At 45.5% G+C, this 25,105-nt stretch overlaps 1 protein-coding gene across 6 annotated transcripts in view; it reads left to right on the top strand.

Moving 5' to 3' along the window:
• The window catches only part of PPARA (peroxisome proliferator activated receptor alpha), a 99,003-nt gene that overhangs the window by 24,789 nt on the left and 49,109 nt on the right, over positions 1–25,105 (top strand). The window contains exons 3-4 of one of the 6 annotated variants that reach the window (XM_054242338.2): positions 671–755; positions 13,233–13,283. The exons of 1 other annotated variant lie outside the window; for it this stretch is intronic. The gene's annotated coding sequence lies outside the window, so the exon portion shown is untranslated. Of the gene's footprint in view, positions 1–670; positions 756–13,232; positions 13,375–25,105 lie in introns of all 6 variants that reach the window. 4 more of the 6 variants (XM_078343548.1, XM_035273147.3, XM_035273172.3 and 1 more) reach the window with 4 other exon arrangements.

Here is a 25,105-nt window from a genome sequence, read left to right as displayed (position 1 = left end):
CTCCGCCTCCTGGGTTCAGGCAATTCTCCTGCCTCAGCCTCCTAAGTAGCTGGGATTACAGGCACATGCCACCGTGCCCAGCTAATTTTTTGTATTTTTAGTAGAGACAGGGTTTCACCTTGTTGACCAGGATGGTCTCGACCTCTTGACCTCGTGATCTACCCACCTTGGCCTCCCAAAGTGCTGGGACTACAGGCTTGAGCCACCGCGCCCGGCCGATAATGAATTCTTTCAGCTTTATTTTGCCTTCTTTTTTTTTTGAGACGGAATCTTGCTCTATCTCCAGGCCAGAGCGTACTGGCGCGATCTTGGCTCACTGCAACCTCTGCCTCCTGGGTTCAAGCAGTTCTTCTGCCTCAGCCTCCCGAGTAGCTGAGATGACAGGCACCTGCCACCACACCTGGCTTTTTGTATTTTTAGTAGAGACAAGCTTTCACCATGTTGATCAGGCTGGTCTTGAGCTCCTGACCTCAGGTGATCTGCCCACCTCAGCCTCCCAAAGTGCTGGGATTATAGGCGTGAGCCACCGCGCCCGGCCTGCCTTGTCCTTTAAATACTTGTACTATACACAGGCTCTTCTCATAGGCTCATTACTTAAAATAATTTAAGTGTGTTTTTGGTGGTGGGGGGATTCTTTGTTTTATTGAGACAGGGTCTTACTCTCACCCAGGTTGGAGTGCAGTGGTGTGATCTTGGCTCACTCCTGGGCTCCAGTGATCCACCCATCCCAGTCTCCCAAGCAGCTGGGACCCCAGGTATGTACACAACGCCCGGTTGATTTTTGTTTTGTTTTGTTTTTGTAGAGATGGGGTTTGGTCATATCACCTGGGCTGGTCTCAAACTCCTGGACTCAAGGGACCAGCCTGCCTCAGCTTCCCAAAGTGCTGGGATTACAGGTGTGAGCCACTGTGCCTGTCCTGATTTGAGTTTTTGCAAGATGGGGAAAGGAACAATGTTCAGAATTTAGCACCAGTGTCAAATTCATTCTGTAAATTTTTTTTTTTTTTTTTTTTTTTTTGAGGCAGAGTTTCACTCTTGTTACCCAGGCTGGAGTGCAATGGCGTGATCTCGGCTCACCGCAACCTCCGCCTTCTGGGTTCAGGCAATTCTCCTGTCTTAGCCTCCTGAGTAGCTGCATTCTGTAAATTTTTACTAAACATCTACCTTGTGTAGGGGAGGAAGATGACAGACAAGAATTCTTTCTCCAAGAGTTACAGGTCAGTCGAGCAGAGAAGGGATACATTAATACCTGAAATGAGAGCTGTGGTGATTCAGAGGTGAGACGGAGTCCTTCCCTGGGGTGATCCTGAGTGCTTTGAGGAGGGAAGGCATCTGTACTGCCTCCCACACGTGTAGAACGGGATGTGTTCCTGGCAGAAAGGAGTTGGATAAAGTACAGAGGCCAAGAAGCCTGGGGTGTGGCGCGCAGATGCCAAGTCATCTATTTTGGCCAGAGTCCAGGGCTTGCAAAGGGACATAAAGAGAAGATTCATGCATTCAGGTTCAAAATCCATCAGATATTTATTGAGCTCCTTCTCTGTACCAGGCATTGTTCTAAGATACATAAGTGAGCAAAACCCATGAAACCCTCGTCTATGAGAGCTAATGCTCTGGCAGGGACAGACAGGTCATGGGTAGAGTGAGGCAGCAGGTGGCCTGGTGAGTTAGCCACCTCCAAGTGCAGTAGGAGAAGCAAGCCCAGGATGGGTGAATGGGTCAAAGCCTCCAGGAGGGGCAAGGGCACCAGGAGGCTGGTCCAGGTTGGCCTCCCTGAGGTTGTGGCCAGGACCTAGTGTCTCAGGAAGGACTGGAAGCAGGTGACAGCAGGCAGAGCAGACATCAGGATGGGAACATCCTGGCGGGGGCAGGGGGTGGCAGAGAGGGGTCATGGGAGGAGCAACCAGGAAGTATGACTGGAGCAGTGTCCTGGAGAGGAGGAGGAGAAGAAGGGGGTCAGGAGGTCCCAGGGGAGAGGCAGGGGCAGCCTCGTGGAGGCCGGGGCCATTGTGGGGACTCTGGTTTGTGTTGTGTATGAAAGGCCATGAGATGGGGACCAGTAGGGCCTTCTTAGGGGATGGATATGCTCTGATCTAGCTGCTAGAAGGGCCCCTCAGGCAGCTTTCAGGGCCTGGGCAGAGGCTGTAGGTGGTTCTGAGGTTTGCAGAGCAGCCTGGCCAAGCAAGGCAGCTAAGTGGGAAAGGCTCCAGCACATCGGGGGCAAGGAGACCTTGACCTTAGCTCCAGCCCAGCCGCTGGTCTATTTCCCTATCTATGAATCCAGGTACTTGGAAGCCACGATCTTGAGAGGAGCCCATCCACAGAAGGTGATCAGGGCTCTCCTTCAGGCAGTGAACCTGGCAGCCGTGTGTATGAGAACCTTGAAAAGGGGAGAGGGAGGAGGCTGTGGCAGGAGGTGAGGAGGGAGGGAGTGACGCCCGGGGCCAGGATGCCATGAGCTGGGATGGAAACCACAGGATGGATGCAAGTAATTTAAAAAAAAAAAAGCAGTCTTGGACTGGGCACAGTGGCTCATTCCTGTAATCCCAGCACTTTGGGAGGCCAAGGTAGATGGATCCCCTGAAGTCAGGAGTTTGAGACCAGCCTGGCCAACATGGTGAAACTAAAGATACAAAAATTATCTGGGCATGGCGGCACATGCCCATAGTCCCGGCTACTCAGGGGGCCGAGGCAGGAGAATCGGTTGAACCTGGGAGGTGGAGATTGCAGTGAGCTGAGATCACGCCACTACACTTCAGCCTGGGCAAGAGAGCAAGACTCCATCTCAAAACAAAAACAAAAACAAAAAGCAGTCTTTCAGACCGAATGATAGACAAACAAACCAGACCGTACAAACAGCCATGAGCTGTGACTGTGCAGAGGTCAAAGACCGAGGTCACATCAGGACCTGGTGGACTCAAAGCGTGTTGACAGCTGTTCCGGGCTCCAGGCAGACCCTCTGGCTGGCGGCTGTTCCGGGCTCCAGGCAGACCCTCTGGCTGGCGGCTGTTCCGGGCTCCAGGCAGACCCTCTGGCTGGCAGGGGAGCCACAGGGCATGTTGAGTAGGAAGCCTTGTTGCTTTGACAGGTTACTTGGCTCCCTGAGGGACAATCCCATAGTCAGTTACCCCAGAAACGTGACTGTCTCCTTGAAATCCTCAGCATGGGGTCTTATGAATAAATTTCCTGTTTTGTCTTATTTTTATGCAGAGCTTTACTTTATAGCAGAAAATTCCATTTTTACCCTTAAACGGCTTCTGTTCCCTGAGTGTGCTTGTCACTTTAAGTGGCATTCATCTTTGTTCCTTTAGAAAAGGATTTGTTCTACAAACAGCTCTTGCAGAGGTACTTGGTTTATTGTTACCGATGTTTGCTAAATGTTTGAATTATGTTGAGTTGCTGAAAGTCATGCTCTCAGGTAGACGTTGTGGCTCTTCTTTTCACTCTCTTATTTGGGGATTTACAAAATAATTATGCTTTTGGTTCTCTTTTATTTGTTGTGTTGAATAGGCATGTAGCTTTGGGAACCTCTAGTTCCAAATAGGAAAGCCTTGGACACATTTCCAGCTGGCAAGCTGGCAGAATAGAGGGTGTGCAACTTGCTAGAGAGGCTGGGAGGCTATTTAAGAACCAGCTTCAGGATGGGACGTGGGATATACCTCGAGTTACAGGTTCTTATTAAGTATGGATTCCTCTATGCAGACATCTACCGCAATGTAAGTTAGTATACGTCAATATTAAGGCACCCACGACATTCTATTTGGAAAGGGGAGGAAGACAGCTTGCAAACGGTATTCCTTAAAAATGTCAGTGTCATCAAAGACAAAAGCTGTGGACATGTTTCAGATTAAAAGAGAAATGACAACAAAATGACATGCCTGACTCTAAACAGCATCCTGCACGGAAGGAGAAAGAAAATGCCATCACGGACATTATCGGGTCAACTAACAAAATCTGAATACGAATCGTAGATTGAAGTGTGTCTGTTTAGTTCACTGAAGTGAAGTGTTCCGTGATGTGTAAGAGCACAGTGTCATTCTTAGCAAACATGCAGGGCAGTACGTAGGAGAATGAACCACGATGTATGCAACTCACCCTCAAATACACATACACATGCACATGCACATACATACATGCACATACACATACACACATGCATACCTATAAGGAAAGAAATTATGATACACCAAATGGGTAAATTGTTAACTGCCAGGGAATATGGGTCAAGTTATGGTGTTTTTTTTTTTTTTTGAGACAGAGTTTCGCTCTTGTTACCCAGGCTGGAGTGCAATGGCGCGATCTCGGCTCACCGCAACCTCCACCTCCTGGGTTCAGGCAATTCTCCTGCCTCAGCCTCCTGAGTAGCTGGGATTACAGGCACGCGCCACCATGCCCAGCTAATTTTTCATATTTTTAGTAGAGACGGGGTTTCACCACGTTGACCAGGATGGTCTCGATCTTTTGACCTTGTGATCCACCCGCCTCGGCCTCCCAAAGTGCTGGGATATGGTGTTCTTTATACTGTTTTTGGGGTGCAATTTTTCTATAAGTGAAAGTACTTCCAAATAAAAAGTTAAGGCTGAGGCAGGGGATCACTTGAATCCGGGAGTGAGCTGAGATTGCGCCACGGCACTCCAGCCTGGTGACAGAGCAAGACTCTGTCTCAAAAAACAAAAGTTAAAAGGCAAGCAAATAAATAAAAGAAACAGTTCCTGTGTTATATATCCTGGCTGTGTTTCCCATGTTAGAATTCTGAAAGCTGCAGAGCAGGCATGACGAACAGAGCACCTCTTCTTAAAATAGCACTGTGGCCAGGCAGAGCAGTTCACTCCTGGAATCCCAGCAGTCTGGGAAGCCGAGGCGGGAGGATCACTTGAGCTCAGCCATTTGAGAACAGCCTAGGAAACAGAGTGAGACCCTGTCTCTACAAAAAAATTTAAAAATTAGCTGGGCGTCATGGTTCATGCTTGTAGTCTTAGCTACTCAGGAGGCTGAGGTGGGAGAATTGTTTGAGCCCAGGAGGTTGGGGCTGCAGTGAGCCATGATCGCACCACTGCACTCTAGCCTGGGCAACAGAGTGAGACCCTGTCTCAAAAAAATAAACAAAAAAAAAAAAATCGTCCTAATTTGCCTCCCTTTTAATACTTTTTAAAAATTAACTTGAAACATGTTTTGGATAATCATAGTTTTCTTTTTTGAGATGGAGTCTCACTGTCACCCAGGCTGGAGCACACCGGTGTTATCTCAGCTCACGGCAACCTCTGTCTGCTGAATTCAAGCGATTCTCCTGCCTCAGCCTCTATGAGTAGCTGGGATTCCAGGCGTGCACCACCACGCCTGGCTCATTTTTATATTTTTAGTAGAGAGGGGTTTCACCTTGTTGGCCAGGCTGGTTTCAAACTCCAGACCTCAAACGATCTGCCCACCTTGGCCTCATGTGCAGTTTTAGGAAATAATACAGAGAGAGCCCCAGTACTCTTGCCAGTTTCCACCAAGGGTAACATCTTGCAAAACAAGAGGATGATATCACAGTCAGGATACCAACGCTGGTAACATCAAGATACAGAACGTTTCCATCACCGGTCAGCCGTCAAGGTGCCGTTTATAGCCAAGCCCCCTTCTCTTCTGCCTTCCCACTCCTTTGTAATTCTGCCAGTCATTAATCTGTTCTCCATTTCTATCCTTTTGTCATTTTAAGAATATCACACAGTGAATCACATGGCATGTAACCTCTTGGGACTCAGGGAGGTTCTCATGAGCTTCATCCCGTCGGTAGCCTTTTCCTTTTCATTGCTGAGTAATTTTCATGGTAGGGAGGAACCATGGTTTGGGTAACTGTTCACCCATTGGAGGACACCTAGCTTGTTTCCAGTTCGGAGTTGTTATGAATAAAACTGCTGTGGACATTCGTGTGCAGGTTTCTTGCTTTTCAACAGTTCTAGCCAGGCGCAGTGGTGCACACCTGTAACCCTAACACTTCAGGAGGCCTAAGCAGGAGAATTGTTTGAATTCAGAAGTTTTAGACCAGCCTGGGTAATGTAGCAAGACCCCGACTCTACAAAAAAATTTAAAAAATTGGCCCTCCATGGTGATGCCTGTCTATAATCCCAGGTACTTGAGAGGCTGAGGTAGGAGGATTGGTTGAGCCTGGGTGACAGAGGTTGCAAGGAGCCGAGATTGCGCCACTGCACTTCAGCCGGGGCAACAGAGCAAGACCCTGTCATTCAAAGAGAGGTGGGTGGGTGGGTGGATGGGTGGATGGATAGATGGATGGATGGAGGGACGGATGGACAGACAGGTAAGTAGGTAGGTAGATAGATAGGTAGATAGATAGATAGATAGATAGATAGATAGATAGATAGATAGATGATAGATAGATAGATAGAAATATAAATTACAGGGCCACGCTCAGTGGCTCATGCCTGTAATCCCAGCACTTTGGGAGACCAAGGTGGGCAGATCACCTGAGGCAGAAGTTCGAGACTAGTCTGGCCAACATGGCAAAACCCCATCTCCACTAAAAATATAAAAATTAGCCCAGTGTGCTGGCATGCACCTGTAATCCCAGCTACTCGGGAGGCTAAGGCAGGCGAATCTCTTGAACCCAGGAGGCGGAGATTACAGTGAGCAGAGATTACGCCACTGCACTCCAGCGGACCACAGAGTGAGACTCTATCTCAAAAAAAAAAAAAAAGAAAGAAAAGATATGGAAATTACATACCACATGACATTGATTTAAAACGTACATTCCATAGTTTTTAGGATACTCACAAGACTGTGTGATGGTACCATTAGTAATCACTGCCTGTTCCTTCCAACTGTCCTCCCTTCCCCCAACTAGCCCTAGACAATCTCTAATCTACTTCCTGTCTCTACAGTTTGTCTATTCTGGACATTTCATATAATGGAATCAAAATCTGTGGTCTTTTATGACCACCTTTTTTCCATTTTGCGTAATGTTTTCAAGGGTCATTCGTGTTATAGGGTGTATCAGTACTTTCTTTCTTTTTTTTTTTTTTGAGATGGAGTCTTGCTCTATCGCCAGGCTGGAGTGCAGTGGCACAATCCTGGCTCACTGCAACTTCCGTTTTCCAGTTTCAAGCAATCCTTCTGCCTCAGCCTCCTGAATAGCTGAGACCACAAGCCCGCACCACCACGCCCGGCTAATTTTTTTTTTTTTTTTTTTTTGTATTTTTAGTAGAGATGGGCTTTCACCGTGTTGAAAGATGGTCTCGATCTCTTGACCTCGTGATCCACCCGCCTCGGCCTCCCAAAGTGCTGGGATTACGGGCATGAGCCACCGTGCGGGCCACTTTATATTTTATTGCCAAAAACATTCCATTGTATGGATAGAACACATTGTTTATCTGGTTTTTAGTTGTGGACATTGTGTTTTAACTTTCCGGTTATCATGAGGAATGCCACTCTGAACACTGACATACGAGCTTCTGTGTAGAGGTGTGTTTTCATTTCTTTAGGAGTGGAATTACTGGGTCATGTCGTAGATCTGTGTTTCCCTTCTTGAGGGCTGCCAAACTGTTCCTGCTGCGGAGCTGGAGACCGCGTGATTATCAAAGGGTAGAGGGTCATGGCAGCAGCAGTTCCTGGGCCTGCAGAAGCTTCCAGAACCTGCGAAGTTAGAATACATGCACAGCTTAAGCCCCTCCCCACTCCAGCGGTGACCACTGGCTAACGTGTAGCATGCAGCACGCAGCACTCGGTGCTAAGCTGATGGAGTCACGCTCCTGCTGACAACCTTCTGACCGTCTCTACTTCCCACTGGCAGCATGTGAAGGAAGGTTCGAATTTCTCCACATCTCTGGCAGCACCTGTTACTGTGCATCTTTTTAATCACAGCCATTCCAGGGGGTGTGAAGTGGTGTTTCATTCTGGTTTTGATTTGCATTTCCCTAAAGACCAATGACACTCAGCTCCTTTTCATGTGGCTATCGGCCATTTGTCTATCTTCTTTAGAAAAACGTCTATTCAATTCCTTAGTTCATTTTTAAATTGAGATAGTTGTATCTTTGTTGTTGACTTTTAAGAGTTCTTTTTTTTTTTTTTTTGAGACGGAGTTTCACTCTTGTTACCCAGGCTGGAGTGCAATGGCGCGATCTCGGCTCACCGCAACCTCTGCTTCCTGGATTCAGGCAATTCTCCTGCCTCAGCCTCCCGAGTAGCTGGGATTACAGGCTGCGCCACCATACCCAGCTAATTTTTTGTATTTTTAGTAGAGACGGGGTTTCACCATGTTGACCAGGATGGTCTCGATCTCTTGACCTCGTGATCCACCCGCCTCAGCCTCCCAAAGTGCTGGGATTACAGTCGTGAGCCACCGCGCCCAGCCCGACTTTAAGAGTTCTTTATACATTCTGATATAAGTCCCTTATCAGAGATATGATTTGGAAACATTTTCTCCCTTTTTTTTTTTTTGAGACCAGGTCTCACTCTGTCACCCAGGCTGCAGTGCAGTGGCGTGATCTCGGCTCACTGCAACCTCTGCCACCTCTAGGTTCAAGCAATTCTCCTGCCTCAGGCTTCTGAGTAGCTGGGATTACAGGCACGTGTCACTACACCCAACTGATTTTTTGTATTTTTAGTAGGAACAGGGTTTCACCATGTTGGTCATGCTGGTTTTGAACTCCTGACCTTGTGATCCACCTGCCTCGGCCTCCCGAAGTGCCGGGATTACTCTCCCCAGACGTGAGCCGCCGCGCCTGGCCTTTTTCTCTCATTTGTGTGGGTTGTCTTTTCACTTTCTTGATGGTAGCGTTTGTAACACAAAAGCTTTACATGTTGATGCCCATTTTTTTTTTTTTTTTTTTTTTTTTTTTGCTTTTTATTTGTCACCTGTTCTTTTGGTGTGTATACAGGTTTCTGTGTGAACCTCAGTCTCATTTCACTTGGATAACTGCCCAAGACTGTACTTACTGGATCAAATGGTAGTTGCATGTTTCCTTTTATTTTTTAAAACTGCCAAACTGTTTTCTCAAGTGTCTGTACCATTTTACATTCCCACCAGGAATGTCTGAGTGACCTGTTTGTCCGTGTCCTTTCAAGCATTTGGTGTTATCGCTGTTTTTTATTTCAGTCATTTGATAGGTGTGCAGTGACACCTCACTGTGGTTCCGGTTTGCCTTTCCCCAGTGGCTGATAATGCTAAACATCTTTCCATGCACTTATTTGCCATGTGTATATCCTCTAGTGTAAAATGTCTCTTCATGTCTTTTGCTCATTTTTTAATTGGATTGTTTGGTTTTTTAGTTGTTTGGTTTTGAAAGTTCTTATGGCCGGGCGCGGTGGATTACGGCTCACGCCTGTAATCCCAGCACTTTGGGAGGCCGAGGCGGGTGGATCATGAGGTCAAGAGATCGAGACCATCCTGGTCAACATGGTGAAACCCCGTCTCTACTAAAAATACAAAAAATTAGCTGGGCATGGTGGCGCGCGCCTGTAGTCCCAGCTACTCAGGAGGCTGAGGCAGGAGAATTGCCTGAACCCAGGAGGCGGAGGTTGCGATCTCACCATTGCACTCCAGCCTGAGTGACAAGAGTGAAACTCCATCTCAAAAAAAAAAAAGAAAAGAAAGTTCTTACATATGCAAGATACTGTCCTTTGTCAGACATTTAGGTTCATGACCCATTTTTAATTAATTACTTCAGATGTAAGACTTAGTTTGAGGTTCTACTCCTGCTGCCCTCATGGATGTCTGGTTGCCCTAGCAGCAGTTTTTGAAAGGCTGTCATTCCTTACGGAATTTTGCAGCTCTGTCCAAAGTCAGTTGGGCCTATTCTTGGTCCGTTTCAGAGTTTTTAGTCTGTTCCATTGGTGTATGTGTCTGTTTCTCCCACACTGTCTTTATTACTGAGTAGGTCATATCATTAAGTAGAGTGATTTCTCCCACTTTATACTTCTTTGCTGGTTGTTTTAGCCCTTCTAAGGCATGTGCCTTGCCTTTCTGTGTAAGCTTATCTAGCTCTATAAAAACTATTGCTGGGACTTTGATAGGAATTACACTAAACCTACAGATCAACTTGAGAAGAATTAACATCTTTATTATGTTGAGTCTTTCAATCCATGAACATGGTATGTTTCTTCTGGAGGCCAGTGGTATGACCAAGGCTTACTGCAGCCCTGATCTCCTGGTCAACCCTCCTGCCTCAGCCTCCTGACTAGCTGGGACTACAGGTACACTCCACCACACCTGGCTAATTTTTTTTTTTTCATTTTTTGTAGAGATGGGGTCTTGCTTTTTACCCAAGCTGGTCTTAAACTCCTGGCCTTCAGCGATCCTCCCAAAGTGCTGGGATTTTAGGCATGAGCCACCACACCCAGCCTTCTTTGATTTTTTTTTTTTTCCATCAGCATTTTATAATATTCAGTATACAGATCCTATATATGTTTTGTTAGGTAATAAATACCTAAGTATTTCATTTTCTTTGGGGTGATTGCAAATGGCAGTGTTGTTTTTAAGTTTTATTTCTGAATGTTGTTAGTAGATAGAAATGCAATTTATTTTCGTATGCTGATCTTGCTGTATTCATTTCTTAGTTCCAGGAGGGTTTGTATAGATTCCGGGGGATTTCCATGTCATCGCCAGTAGGGAGTTTTCTTTCTTTCTTCTCAGCATGTCTTTTATTCCTGCGTTATTACAGTACTTAGAACTTCCATCACTACGTTGAGGAAGAGTGGTGAAAGTGGACATCGTTGCCCTTGCTCCTGATCTTAGTGGGAAAACATTCAGTCTTTCTTCACTTCCTTGAGAATATGTTAGCTGTCAGTTTTTGTGAATGTTATTTTTCTAGTTGGAAAAAAGGTTTTCCAAACTTGTTGAGAGGTTTTTTTTTTTTTTTTTGAGACGGAGTTTCGCTCTTGTTACCCAGGCTGGAGTGCAATGGCGCGATCTTGGCTCACCGCAACCTCCGCCTCCTGGGTTCAGGCAATTCTCCCGTCTCAGCCTCCTGAGTAGCTGGGACTACAGGTGCACACCACCATGCCCAGCTAAGTTTGTTTTTTTGTGTGTGTGTGTGTGTGTGTTTTGAGATGGAGTTTTGCTCTTGTTACCCAGGCTGGAGTGCAATGGCGCGATCTCGGTTCACCGCAACCTCCGCCTCCTGGGTTCAGGCAGTTCTCCTGCCTCAGCCTCCCGAGTAGCTGGGACTACAGGCACGACGCGCCACCATGTCCACAGTGCTGGGATTACCACAGTGGTGGGATCACAGGCGTGAGCCACCACGCCCGCCCGAGAGTTTTTATCATGTCTGGTTATTACAATTTGTCAAAATACCTTTTCTGCATCAGTTAATAAGAGCAAATGGTTTCTCTCCTAGAGCCTGTTGACATGGTGGATTACACTGATTGATTTTCCAATGTTAAATAGCCTTGCAAACCTGGAATGAATCTTACTTGGTCATGGTAAAGAATTCTTTTTATATACCGTTGTATTTGATTTGCTGATATTTTGTTAAATACTTTCATGTCTAAGCTCATGAGTGAAACTGATCTGTGGTTTTCTCTATTTTCTATTAGCTTCCTTGAGTTTCGTTGTCAGAGTAATATTAGCTTCACGAAGATAAACTGGGGAGTGTCCTCCTCTTCTACTTTTTTTGGAAGAGATTATATGAAACTGGTATAGCGCGGTGGCTCAAGCCTGTAATCCCAGAACTTTGGGAGGCGAGGCAGGTGGATCACGAGGTCAAGAGATTGAGACCATCCTGGTCAACATGGTGAAACCCCGTCTCTACTAAAAATACAAAAAATTAGCCGGGCATGGTGGCGCGTGCCCGTAATCCCAGCTACTCAGGAGGCTGAGGCAGGAGAATTGCCTGAACCCAGGAGGCGGAGGTTGCGGTGAGCCGAGATCGCGCCATTGCACTCCAGCCTGGGTAACAAGAGCGAAACTCCGTCTCAAAAAAAAAAAAAAAAAAAACTGGTATAGCGGTATTTCTTCTTTAAATGTTTGGTAGAATTCTTCCATCTGAGCCTGGGAATTTATTTTCAGGAGATTTTAAAATCACAGATTCAACTCTTAAATGGTTATAAAGCTATTGAAACTGTTTCTTTTTTCTTGGTTAAGTTGGATAGTTTGTAGTTTTCAAGTAATTGATCTTTGTCTTCTTTTGTAGAATTCACTAGCTCAAAATTGTTTGTATAGTTTCTCATACTGGCTGCAGGATCTGTAGTGATACTCTGTTTCATCCTTGATATTGGTGATTTACATCTTGTCTCTTTATTTTTGTCAGTTTTGCTGAAGGTTTATCAATTTTACTGATTTTTTTTAAAAACGTCTTTTTCATTTCACTTTATTTTCTCGATTGGTCTCTCGATTTCCATTTTATTGATTGTTCTCTTTATTATTTCCTCCCTTCTGCTTGCTTTGGTTTATTTTGCTGTTATTTTTCTAGTTTCTTGATGTAGGAATTTAGATTGTTGTTTTGAGATTGTTCATCTTCTCTGTTGCAAACGTTTAGTAATATACATTTCTCTCTCAGCACTGCTCTTGCTGCAATCCGTGTATTTTATATGTTGTATCTTTATTTTCATTCAGTTCTATTTTTTTTTTGTTTGTTTTTTAGGGTTTTTGTTTTTTTGTTTGTTTGTTTGAGACAGAGTCTTGCTGTATCACCCAGGCTGGAGTGCAATGGCGTGATCTCGACTCATTGCAACCTCCGCCTCCTGGGTTCAAACAATTCTCCTGTCTCAGCCTCCCAAGTAGCTGGGATCACAGGCATGCACTGCTACGCTTGATTAATTTTTGTATAGTAGAGACAGGGTTTTACCATGTTGACCAGGCTGGTCTCAAACTGCTGACCTCAGGCGATCTGCCCGCCTCAGCCTCCCAAAGTGCTGGGATTACAGGCATGAGCCACTGCACCCAGCCCAGTTCTATGTAATTTTTATATCTTCCTTGAGACTTACTCTTGACCCATGGATTATTTAGAAGTGTATTGTTGAATTTTAGAACATTTACAGATACTCCTGTTGGTTTTCTGTGATTATAGTTTACGTTCATTGTGATTAAATTATATACTCTGTATGTCTTCAGTTCTTTTACATGTGTTGAGGTTTGTCTAATGGCCAAAGATGTGGTCTCTCTAGGTAAATATTCCATGGGCTTTTAGGGGGGAAAAAGTGTACTCTGGTGTTGTTGAATGGTGTCTTGCTCCATTCAAGCTGCTACAACAAAGTGCTATAAACTGGGTGATTTATAAACCACAGAAATTTCTCTCTTGCAGTTCTGGAGGCTGGGAAGTTCCAGATCAGAGTGCCACCAGATTCGGTGTCAGGTGAGGACTTGCTTCCTGGCTCACAGATAAGAGCTGCAGGCATGTTTAGGCCCATCATGTCTTCCTGGCGGATGAATCCCGTTATCATTAGGTGATCCTTTCAGTATTTTTAAAAAAGAATCTGTTTAATAGCCTACTAGTATTCTTCCTTTCCTATTTTACTGAGAATTCATTAATCCTAACATTAAGTCTATGTCAGGACTCATGACTGTGTGAAAATTTTATAGTATTGGAGGCTGAGGCAGGAGAATTGCTTGAATCCAGGAGGTGGAGGTTGCAAGGTTTCAGTGAGCTGGAATCGTGCCACTGCACTCCAGCCTGGGTGACAGAACAAGACTCCATCTCAAATAATAATAATAATATATCCTGCAAGATTCAAAGTGAACTTCAAATAATCTTATACAGTCTTAGCTATGGGATGCATCCCAGTATTGAGATGAAGCAGGGATTGAGTGTTTGAGGGAGGGAGGTGTACCCGAATCTAGGGCATGAACACAAGAAGCCATATCAGAACCTCAGGTGTATACCAATGAGATAGATCAGAACTTCAGGCGTGTACCTGGTGAGACAGGTCAGAACCTCAGGCTTGTACCCACTGATAGATCAGAACCTCAGGCACGTACCTGGGGAAGACAGATCAGAACCTCAGGTGTATACCAATGAGATAGATCAGAACTTCAGGCGTGTACCTGGGGAGACAGATCAGAACCTCAGGTGCATCTCTTGTGAGACAGGTTAGAACCTTGGTCATGTACTCAGTGAGATGGGTCAGAACCTCAGGTGCGTACCAGTGAGATAGATTAGAACCTCAGATGTGTACCCGCTGAGACAGATCAGAACCTCAGGTGCATCTCTTGTGAGACAGGTCAGAACCTCGGGCATGTACTCAGTGAGATGGGTCAGAACCTCAGGTGCGTACCAGTGAGATAGATTAGAACCTCAGATGTGTACCCGCTGAGACAGATAAGAGCCTCAGGTGTGTAACCAATGAGCTATATTAGAATCTTGGGTATCTACGCAAAGAGGTATAGCAGAGTCTCAGGTATATACTCAAGAACGCATCTTAGGGTTTCAAGTATCTAGCTAAGGATTTTTGTATCAGGATCTCAGGTTTACACCTAGGGAGGCATAGCAGAATTTTGGGTATAGATCTAAAAATAGCTATCACAGTCTAGGGCCTATAGCCAAGGAGCTTTGTCAGAATCTCAGGCACATGCCCAGAGAGGCATTTTAGGACTAGTAAGGAGGTGGTAGATTTCAAAAGTCTAGCCTAACAGTTTATATACTTTGAAATTTAAAACAGTATTAAAAGATATCGTGAAATGTTTCTATTTGTTAGAAGGTGACATGTGTTCTAAACAATTAAAATATACTGGCTGTGGCCTTGTAACCAACTTATTATGCCTATAAAAATTACAGGCCCCAAGGTCCGGGATAGAATATAAGGGACGGACTTACCTTCTCACCTGAGACAACCAGTCCTCCATACAAATACATAAAATAATGTTTTCCAAGATGCTGAACTTCAGCGGTGAAGGGTAATGATGGTTATAAGACAAACAGGTGAGAGGTGTGGCTTGAGAGTTTCTAGGCTGCAGTGCATAGAGGGGAAACTGAGGCAGATCTTGGCAGACTTCCTCAGTTGACAAAATAGAGCTGAGAGTCCAGGGAGACCATGACGTATAGATTATCCCAGGCAAAGCATTAGAGGCGCAAGCCATGCACAGAGGGACTGCAGAGACCTACCAAAGTACTGCTTGCCACGTGCATGTGAGCAAAACTACTTGAGGCCAGGAAAAGAACCGTCTGAGAGGATTAGAAGGAACAGTGCCCAGCACTCCTGCCAGCCAAGTAGTGCTCGGTGCTCACGCAGGGCCAGGAACAGTGCAGACACTTGAGTGTTTGTTAGAAGAGGAAGGTATATCAGAATCATGGGCATAAACATAAGGAGCCATATCAGAACCTCAGGTATGTACCCGGTGAGATAGATCAGAACCTCAGGTGTAGACACAGCGAAATAGATCACACTCTCAGGTGTCTGCCCAGTGAGGGAGATCAGAATCTCAGGTGTCTATACAGTGAGATAGATCAGAACCTCAGGTGTCTGTCCAGTGAGATAGATCAGAACCTCAGGTGTAGACACAGCGAAATAGATCACACTCTCAGGTGTCTGCCCAGTGAGGGAGATCAGAATCTCAGGTGTCTATACAGTGAGATAGATCAGAACCTCAGGTGTCTGTCCAGTGAGATAGATCAGAGTCTCAGGTGTCTACACAGTGAGATAGATCAGACTCTCAGGTGTCTATACAGTGAGATAGATCAGAATCTCAGGTGTCTACACGGTGAGATATATCAGAATCTCAGGTGTCTATACGGTGAGATAGATCAGAATCTCAGGTGTCTACACGGTGAGATAGATCAGAATCTCAGGTGTCTACACGGTGAGATAGATCAGAATCTCAGGTGTCTATACGGTGAGATAGATCAGAATCTCAGGTGTCTACACGGTGAGATAGATCAGAATCTCAGGTGTCTACACAGTGAGATAGACCAGAATCTCAGTAGTCTGCCCAGTGAGATAGAGCAGAATCTCAGGTGTCTACACAGTGAGATAGATCAGAATCTCAGGTGTCTACACGGTGAGATAGATCAGAATCTCAGGTGTCTACACAGTGAGATAGATCAGAATCTCAGGTGTCTACACGGTGAGATAGATCAGAATCTCAGGTGTCTATACGGTGAGATAGATCAGAATCTCAGGTGTCTACACGGTGAGATAGATCAGAATCTCAGGTGTCTACACAGTGAGATAGACCAGAATCTCAGTAGTCTGCCCAGTGAGATAGAGCAGAATCTCAGGTGTCTACACAGTGAGATAGATCAGAATCTCAGGTGTCTACACGGTGAGATAGATCAGAATCTCAGGTGTCTACACGGTGAGATAGATCAGAATCTCAGTAGTCTGCCCAGTGGGATAGAGCAGAATCTGAAGTGTGCACCCAGTGAGACAGATTAGGAAAGATGAGTGAACTAGAAGGCATAACAACAGAAACTATTGAAAAATGAAGCACGCAATGAAAAAGGAATTTTTTTTTTAATGAAAACACTTTAATGAACTGTGGAATAACTTTAGGTAGCCTGATACATGTAAACCTAGAAAAAAAGAAATAGTGGGACCAATGCATTGACAAAATTTAGTTCTAAAATATGTATCTGATAACAGCTTAAAAATACGAGGAGCAAACACTGATAGAATTGCGAGGATACAGAGACAAATACACAATTATAGTCAGATTCACAGAACAAACACAGAGAATATCAGCAGGATGTGGGACATTCGAACAATGTTGACAACCAGCTTGATGTAACTGACATTTACCTACAGAACACCAAAAACAGCAGAATGTTCATTATTTTCAGGCACATACAGAACATTTACCAACATAGACCACATTCTGAGCAAGTCTCAGTAAATTTAAAAACATGCAAGTCATCCAAAATAGATTATCAGACCGTTATGGAATTAAATTAGATGGTGCCTGGGCACAGTGGCTCACGCCTGTAATCCCAGCACTTTGGGAAGCTGAGGCAGATGGGTCACTTGAGGTCAGGAGTTCAAGACCAGCCTGGCCAACATGGTGAAACCCGTCTCTACTAAAAATACAGAAGTTAGCAGGGCATGGCGGTGCACACTTGTAATCCCAGCTACTCGGGAGGCTGAGGCGGGAGAACTGCTTGGACTTAGGAGGCGGAGATTGCAGTGAGCCAGGACCGCACCACTGCACTCCAGCCTGGGTGACAGAGCAAGCCTCCATCTCAAAAGAAAAAAAAAGCAGAAAGTACACAAATCAATGACCTTAACTAAGAACAGATGAAACCCAATGTATTGATAAGTAGAAAAAAAGAAAATAATGGCGATTAGAGCAGAAGTCAATGAATAGAATACCAGAAAAATGGTAGAGAAAATCAATAAAGCTCAAAGAGATAAATAAAATGGATAAACCCCTATCCTGGCTTATCCAGGAAAAAAATAAAAGAGAAAAGGCACAAATTGCCAATACCTGGAATAAGGGATGTGATATCGATATGGATATCGAAAGGATGAGGGAATAATGTGAACACATTTATGCCAATAAATCTGACAACCTAGATAAAAAGGGTAAATGACTTGAAATACAGACTTCCAAAGCTGAATTCAAGAAGAAATTGTTCAGCTGAATTTTAAATTAAATAAACAAAATTTGCAGTTTAAAAAAGAAACGCCAGGCTCAGATACCTTCTTGGTGGCTTCTACCAAATATCTGAGGAAGAAAACCTACAATCTCTAAAGAAAACCTTCCAGAAAAGAGAGGTGAGAATGCCCCCCAATTCTGTGAGTTCAATATTGACCTGCTAACGCACTAGACAAAGGCATCACAAGTAAACTGAAGACCAATGTCCGTCCTGAACGTAGATTCTGACAGACTTCTAGAAAGTTGAATTCAACAATTTATGAAAAGAATATTATCTTAGTTCATTTTTCTGTCGCCATAATAGAATGTCACAGGCTGAGTAATTTATAAAGAAGAGAAGTTTGGGCCGGGCGCGGTGGCTCACGCCTGTAATTCCAACGCTTTGAGAGGCTAAAGCGGGCAGATCACGAGGTCAAGAGATCAAGACCATCCTGGCCAACATGGTGAAACCCCATCTCTACTAAAATTACAAAAGTTAGCCAGGCATGGTGGCACGAACCTGTAGTCCCAGCTACTCGGGAGGCTGAGGCAGGAGAATCACATGAACCTGGGAGGTGGAGTTTGCAGTGAGCTGAGATCTGGCCACCACAGTGCATCCTGGCGACAGAGGAAGACTCCGTCTCAAAAAAAAAAAAAAAAAAAAGTTTATTCTGACTCTATCCACCTGGAGATAAGACGAGTTTACATGGCCCATTGTTCTGGAAACTGGGAAGTCTGAGAGCATGGTGCTGGCCTCCAGTGAGGGCCCTCCTGCTGGATGGAGACGTGAAGCAAGGCAGAAAACCTGTCAGCTCAGGCTCTCTTCCTCTTCTTATAAAGCCACCAGTCCTATCATGGAGGCCCCACCCTCATGATCTTATAATCCTAATTACCTCCCAAAGGCCACCTTCAAATGCCGTCAACATATGAATTTGGAAAGTAAGTTTCCAGCACATGAAATTTGTTCAAAGTATAGCAAATATTATATCACAACCGGTAGGGTTCATCCCAGGAATGCCCAATGGCTTGACAATCAAAAATTAATGTAACTCACCATATTAACAGAATGAAAAAGAAAAACCATATGATCATCTTAGAAAAAGCATTTGATTAAATCCCACATTCGGCTGGGCTTGGTGGCTCACGCCTGTAATCCCAACACTTTGGGAGGCTAAGGCAGGTAGATCACAAGGTCAGGAGCTCAAGGTCAGCCTGGCCAAGATGGTGAAACCCCGTATCTACTAAAAATACAAAAATTAGCTGGGAGGGGGGGTGTGTGCCTGTAATCCCAGCTACTTGGGAGGCTGAGGCAGAGAACTGCTCAAACCCGGGAGGTAGGGGTTGCAGTGAGCCAAGATCACACCACTGCACTCCAGCCTAGGTGACAGAGTGAGCCTCCGTCTCAAAATGAAAAAAAATAGGATAAATAAAAAAACAAATCCCACATTCAATTCTAACTTAAAAAACAACTGGATTTTGACAGAGGTGCAAAGGCAATTTGGTAGAGAAAGGACAGACTTTTCAACAAACGGTCCTGGTGCCACTGGTTATCCATATGCCCAAAATGAACTTTGACCCATGCCTCATGCCAAACACAAAAATTAACTCAAAGTAGATCAGAGATGCAAAGGTAAAATGTAAAACTATAAGCCTTCTAGAAGAACACACAGGATACAAATCTTTGTGACCTTGGGTTGGGCAAAGATTTCGTAGCTGTGACACCAAGAACACAATCTATGGAAGAAAAAAGAATCAATAAATCGAACTTCATCAAAACAAAACTTTTACTCTTCAAAAGACAGTCTTAGGAGAATGAAAACAAGTTACAGACTGAGAAGAAATATTTGAAAAGCATTCGCCTGATAAAGATATCATAGCTTCAAGACAAAAAGAACTCTCAAAACTCACCTAGAAGAAAATAAACAACCCACTTTTAACAATGGGCGAAAGATCTGAACAAACACCTCGTCAGAGAAGATACGTGAACAGCAAATAAGAGCGTGAGAACTTCTCAGTGTCGGCCGGGCGCGGTGGCTCACGCCTGTAATCCCAGCACTGTGGGAGGCCGAGGCGGATGGATCACAAGGTCAAGAGATCGAGACCATCCTGGTCAACATGGTGAAACCCCGTCTCTACTAAAAATACAAAAAATTAGCTGGGCATGGTGGCGCGTGCCTGTAATCCCAGCTACTCGGGAGGCTGAGGCAGGAGAATTGCCTGAACCCAGGAGGCGGAGGTTGCGGTGAGCCGAGATCGCGCCATTGCACTCCAGCCTGGGTAACAAGAGCGAAACTCTGTCTTTAAAAAAAAAAAAAAAATCTCAGTGTCTCACTCTGCCTCCCAGGCTGGAGTAGTACAGGGGTGTAATCTCAGCCCACTGCTACCTCTGCCTCCCAGGTTCAAGCAATTCTCCTGCCTCATTCTCCTGGGCAGCTGATGTTACAGGTGTATGCCACCACATCTGGCTTTTTTTTTTTTTTTTTCCAGTAGAGCCAGGAATTCGCCACATTGGCGAGGCTGGTCTCAAACTCCTGACCTCAGTTGATCTGCCCACCTTGGCCTCCCAAAGTGCTGGGATTACAGGTGTGAGCCACCGCGCCCAGCCAGCAGTTCCTTATAAAGTTAAACAAATGCCTACCATGTGATATGGCAATCCCACTCCTAAGTATTTGGCCAAGAAAAAAGAAAGCATGTATTCCATACAGAGCCTAGTCCTGAATGTCTACAGCTTATTTACTTATTTTATTTTATTCATTATTTATTTACTTTTTTCTGGTGACAGAGTCTTGCTCTGTCACCAGGCTGGAGTACAGTGGCACAATCTCGGGTCACTGCAACCTCCACCTCCCAGGTTCAAGCGATTCTCCTGCCTCGGCCTCCCAAGTAGCTGGGATTACAGGCACCTGCCATCGTGCCCGGCTAGTTTTTATATTTTTAGTAGAGATGGGGTTTCACCATGTTGGCCAGGACGGTCTTGATCTCTTGACCTTGTGATCCACCTGCCTCTGCCTCCCAAAGTGCTGGGATTACAGGTGTGAGCCACTGTGCCCGGCTATAGCTGCTTTATCTAATAGCCCAGACGTGGAAACAATTCAGATGCCATGAATAGGTGAGTGCCTTCTCAGACTGTGCTTATCCATGCAGGGGGGTAGTACTTTGCAGTAAGAAGCACGGATGAATGCTAGAATAGTCATGCTGAGTGAAAGAAGCCAGGAAAAGTAAGTATGCTACATACTGCTAGATTCTACTTATATAAAACTAGAAAGTAGAAACTAATCTGTAATGACAGAAAGCAGACAAGTGACAGTGGGCGTGGAGCGACAAGAGGGAGAGATTAGATGGGCACAAGGGCACTCTGGAGATGATAGGTGTGTGTACTGTCTTGGCTCCGATGGTGGTTTCACAGGTATATGCGTATGGCAAGAAATATCAAATGTGTACACTCTACACGTGTACAGATTATTGTATGCCAGTTACACGTTCACAAAGCTGTTTCTCTTGTTGTTTTGTTTCATTTGGTTTTTCATTTGACGGAGTCTCTCCCTGTCGCCCAGGCTGGAGTGCAGTGGCACCATCTCGGCTCACTGCAACCTTCACCTCCTGGGTTCAAGCGATTCTCATGCCTCAGCCCCCCACGTAGCTGGGATTGCAGGCACCCACCACCATGCCCGGCTAATTTTTGTATTTTTAGTAGAGACAGGGTTTTGCCATGTTGGTCAGGCTGGTCTCGAACTCCTGACCTCAGGTGATCCACCCACCTCAGCCTCCCAACATGTTGGGATTACAGGCGTGAGCCACCATGCCCGGCCCCTAAAGCTGTTTTTTAAATGAAAAACGTTAGCTTGGAACAGGCACTAGAACTGTGGCCCTGGCCCTGAGGTCCCCCTCCGAGGATCCGGACTCCAGTGTCCCAACGTGGCGATGCTTACAGAAATGATGACTTCCTCTGCTGAATGAGCACACAGGCAATTCTCCGCCGAACACACACTGGTTCGCAGCGTGGGGAGCAAGAGTTCAGATAACCCTCACACTCCAATTTGTCATTAGTTTAAAATTCCAGCCTTTGCTTTAAAAACACATTAGAATAACACTACGTTTTCCCTCATAACCTTTACTAAAGACTCCAACAGAGAGAGATATTCACTCACAGGAGCATCAAGAAAGAAAAGAAAAGCTAGATTATCAGTCTCTAGATCGTTGATGGTTGGATGTGAAGTTGAGAAATGTTTGTAGTGGGAGGTGATAGAGGATCATAGTGTGGTAGGAGTAGAAACTAAGGGCTTCTAGAGGCTTCTCCCTGGGGTCAAAACCCGGCCCTGCTGGTTCTGTGCCCCAGGGCCTATTGCGGTAATCTCTGTGCCCTTCAGTTTCTTCATCCGTATAAAGTAAACAAAGATAATGCCTGCCTCATGGGGCTGCTGTTACCGTGAAGTGAGTTCGTGCATGTTAGGTGCCCATTTATGACAGTGCCTGGCAGCTCAAAAAGTGTTAGCTGGTACCACTGTCATTATCATCAACATCTCTAATTTTTTTTTTTTTTTTTTTTTGAGGCAGAGTTTCACTCTTGTTGCCCAGGCTGGAGTGCATGGCGTGATCTCGGCGCACCGCAGCCTCCACCTCCCAGGCTGAGCGATTCTCCTGTCTCAGCCTTCCAAGTAGCTTGGATTACAGGCTCCAGAGACGGGGTTTCACCCTGTTAGTCAGGCTGGTTGCAAACTCCTGACCTCAGGCTCACACCTGCAATCCCAGTACTTTGGGAGGCCGAGATGGGTGGATCACCTGAGCTCAGGAGTTCAAGACCAGCCTGGCCATCATGGCAAAACCCTGTCTCTACTAAAAATTACAAAAATTAGCTGGGCGTGGTGGTGGGTGCCTGCAATCCCAGCTGCTCCTGAGGCTAAGGCAGGAGAATCATTTGAACCCAGGAAGCAGAGGTTGCAGTGAGCTGAGATTGCATCACTGCACTCCAGCCTGGGTAACACAGAGAGATTCCATCTCAAAATAATAATAATAATAATAGTGATAAGTATTCTATTGGATTCTTTGCATACATGTTTGTACCCCTTAGAAAGCTCATAGGATCTTCTCTTTGTCTCTGGCATGGTTCTGTAATTTCCAAGTGAGCGACCATCGGTGTGTGTGCATTTATCTGTTCTCTTGAGTCCCTGGTGGGCCCTTGCAACCTGGAAATCATTTCTGAGAAATTATCTTGAGTGCATTGGTTGGCGGTTCCCATGTTCCGTGTTCTTGCTTCCTGCTCCTTGGAGCTCCTGTTCCTTGGCTGAGTGTCGTCTCCTAGGCTGGTCCTCTCTCACTTGTTTTTCTTTTCCCATATTCCATCTATTTTCACTCTACTCTGTGAGATCAGGGCTTCCATCTCCCAACCCTTCTATTAGGTTTGCAGTTGTGCCTGTAATTCCCTAGAGCAGTTCTTGTTCTCCGAATGTCCCTTTTGGTACCATTCTCTTCCTTATCTATGCATGCAGTATTTCAGCAGCACTCTCATCAGAACGTGCTAGTGTCTCGCATTTCCCTGACTTTCTAGAGCGAGGACCGTTTGACCTTCAAGTGCCCTTGTTTTAAAACTGTCTTCTTGACCCTGTTACCCTCTTTTGCTGCTGCTTTTTACCCGACTTTGAAGAAGCGGAAATATGTTCAGAAATTCTCTGCTCTGGCAAAAGACAATACCAGTGGTTTAATCTAAAAACTGAAGAAGAACGTTCAAGGCGAGAGGTTTAAAAATACAGCCATCTCTGGGCCAGGTGCCGTGGCTCACGCCTGTAATCCCAGCACTTTGGGAGGCTGGGGTGGGTGACTCACCCGACGTCAGGAGTTCAAGACCAGCCTGGCCAACATGGTGAAACCCCGTCTCTACTAAAAATACAAAAATTCGCCAGGGAGGGTGGAGGGCGCTTGTAATCCCAGCTACTCGAGAGGCTGAGGCAAGGGAATCACTTGAACCCAGGTGCCAGAGGTTGGAGTGAGCCAAGATCACACCACTATACTCCAGCCTGGGTGACAGAGTGAGAACCTGTCTCAAAAATTTATTTATTTATTTTTTTTATTTTTCAGACATTCTATTTAATTGACATGGCAAATTAAAAAAAAAAAATACATATATCACACACACACACACACATACACACACACACATACACACACACATACACACACACATACACACACACACATACACACACATACACACACATACACACACACATACACACACACATACACATACACACACACACACACACACACATACTATCCCTGAAACCATGAAACAGAACCTTCAGCAGGGCCGGGCGGTGGCTCAGGCCTGTAATCCCAGCACTTTGGGAGTCCGAGGTGATGGATCACGAGGTCAGGAGATCGAGACCATCCTAGCTAACAGGATGAAACCCCATCTCTACTAAAAATATAAAAAATTAGCCTGGTGTAGTGGCATGCCTGTAATCCCAGCTACTCAGGAGGCTAAGGCAGGAGAATCACTTGAACTTGGGAGGCAGAGGTTGTGGTGAGCTGAGATCATGCCACTATAGTCCAGCCTGGGTGACAGAGTGAGACTTCGTCTCAAAAAAAAATATATATATACACACACACACACACACACACACACACACACATATATACACACACATCTCTTTATCCCCGAAACCATAAAACGAAACTAACCTTCGGTATATAGGACTATTGCAGAAGAGATTATCTCTCTACCTGGTTGGTTCCTCTTGGTCTTCAGCAAATTTTGATTCCTGAGTTGGCCCCTAGAAGTTAAAGGTAAAGGGCCCTTTCTCTTACCCTTGAAACCAATATGGCATATTTGTTTTAAAGAAAAAACGGCTTGGTGCAGTGGCTCATAGCTGTAATCCCAGCACTTTGGGAGGCCAAGGAGGGAAATCGCCTGAGGTCGGGGTTCGAGACCAGCCTGACCAACCTGGAGAAACCCCATCTCTACTAAAAATACATGATTACCCAGGTGTGGTGGCACAGGCCTGTAATCCCAGCCACTTGGGAGGCTGAGGCAGAAGAATTGCTTGAGCCCAGGAGGGGGAGGTTGCAGTGAGCCGAGATTTCACCATTGCACTCCAGCCTGGCCAAATATGGTGAAACCTCATCTCTACTAAAAATACAAAAAAAAAAAAATAGCCGGATGTAGTGGTGGTGGGTCCCTGTAGTCCCAGCTACTCGGGAGGCTGAGGCACGAGAATTGCTTGAACCCAGGAGGCAGAGGTTGCCGTGAGCCGAGATTGTGCCACTGCACTCCAGCCTGGGTGACAGAGCGAGACTCCCTCTCAAAATAAATAAATAAGAATGAGAAAGGGCCGGGCGCGGTGGCTTGAGCCTGTAATCCCAGCACTTTGGGAGGCCGAGGCGGGTGGATCACGAGGTCGGCAGATCGAGACCAACCTGGTCAACATGGTGAAACCCCGTTTCTACTTAAAATTACAAAAAATTAGCTGGGCACAGTGGCGTGTGCCTGTAATCCCAGCTACTCAGGAGGCTGAGGCAGGAGAATTGCCTGAACCCAGAGGGTGGAGGTTGCGGTGAGCCAAGATCACGCCATTACACTCCAGCCTGGGTAACAAGAGCGAAACTCCGTCTCAA

Source organism: Callithrix jacchus, chromosome 1, assembly GCF_049354715.1.
Source record: "Callithrix jacchus isolate 240 chromosome 1, calJac240_pri, whole genome shotgun sequence".
NCBI classification, from domain to species: domain Eukaryota; kingdom Metazoa; phylum Chordata; class Mammalia; order Primates; family Cebidae; genus Callithrix; species Callithrix jacchus.
This window is presented reverse-complemented; position numbering and strand designations above follow the sequence as displayed.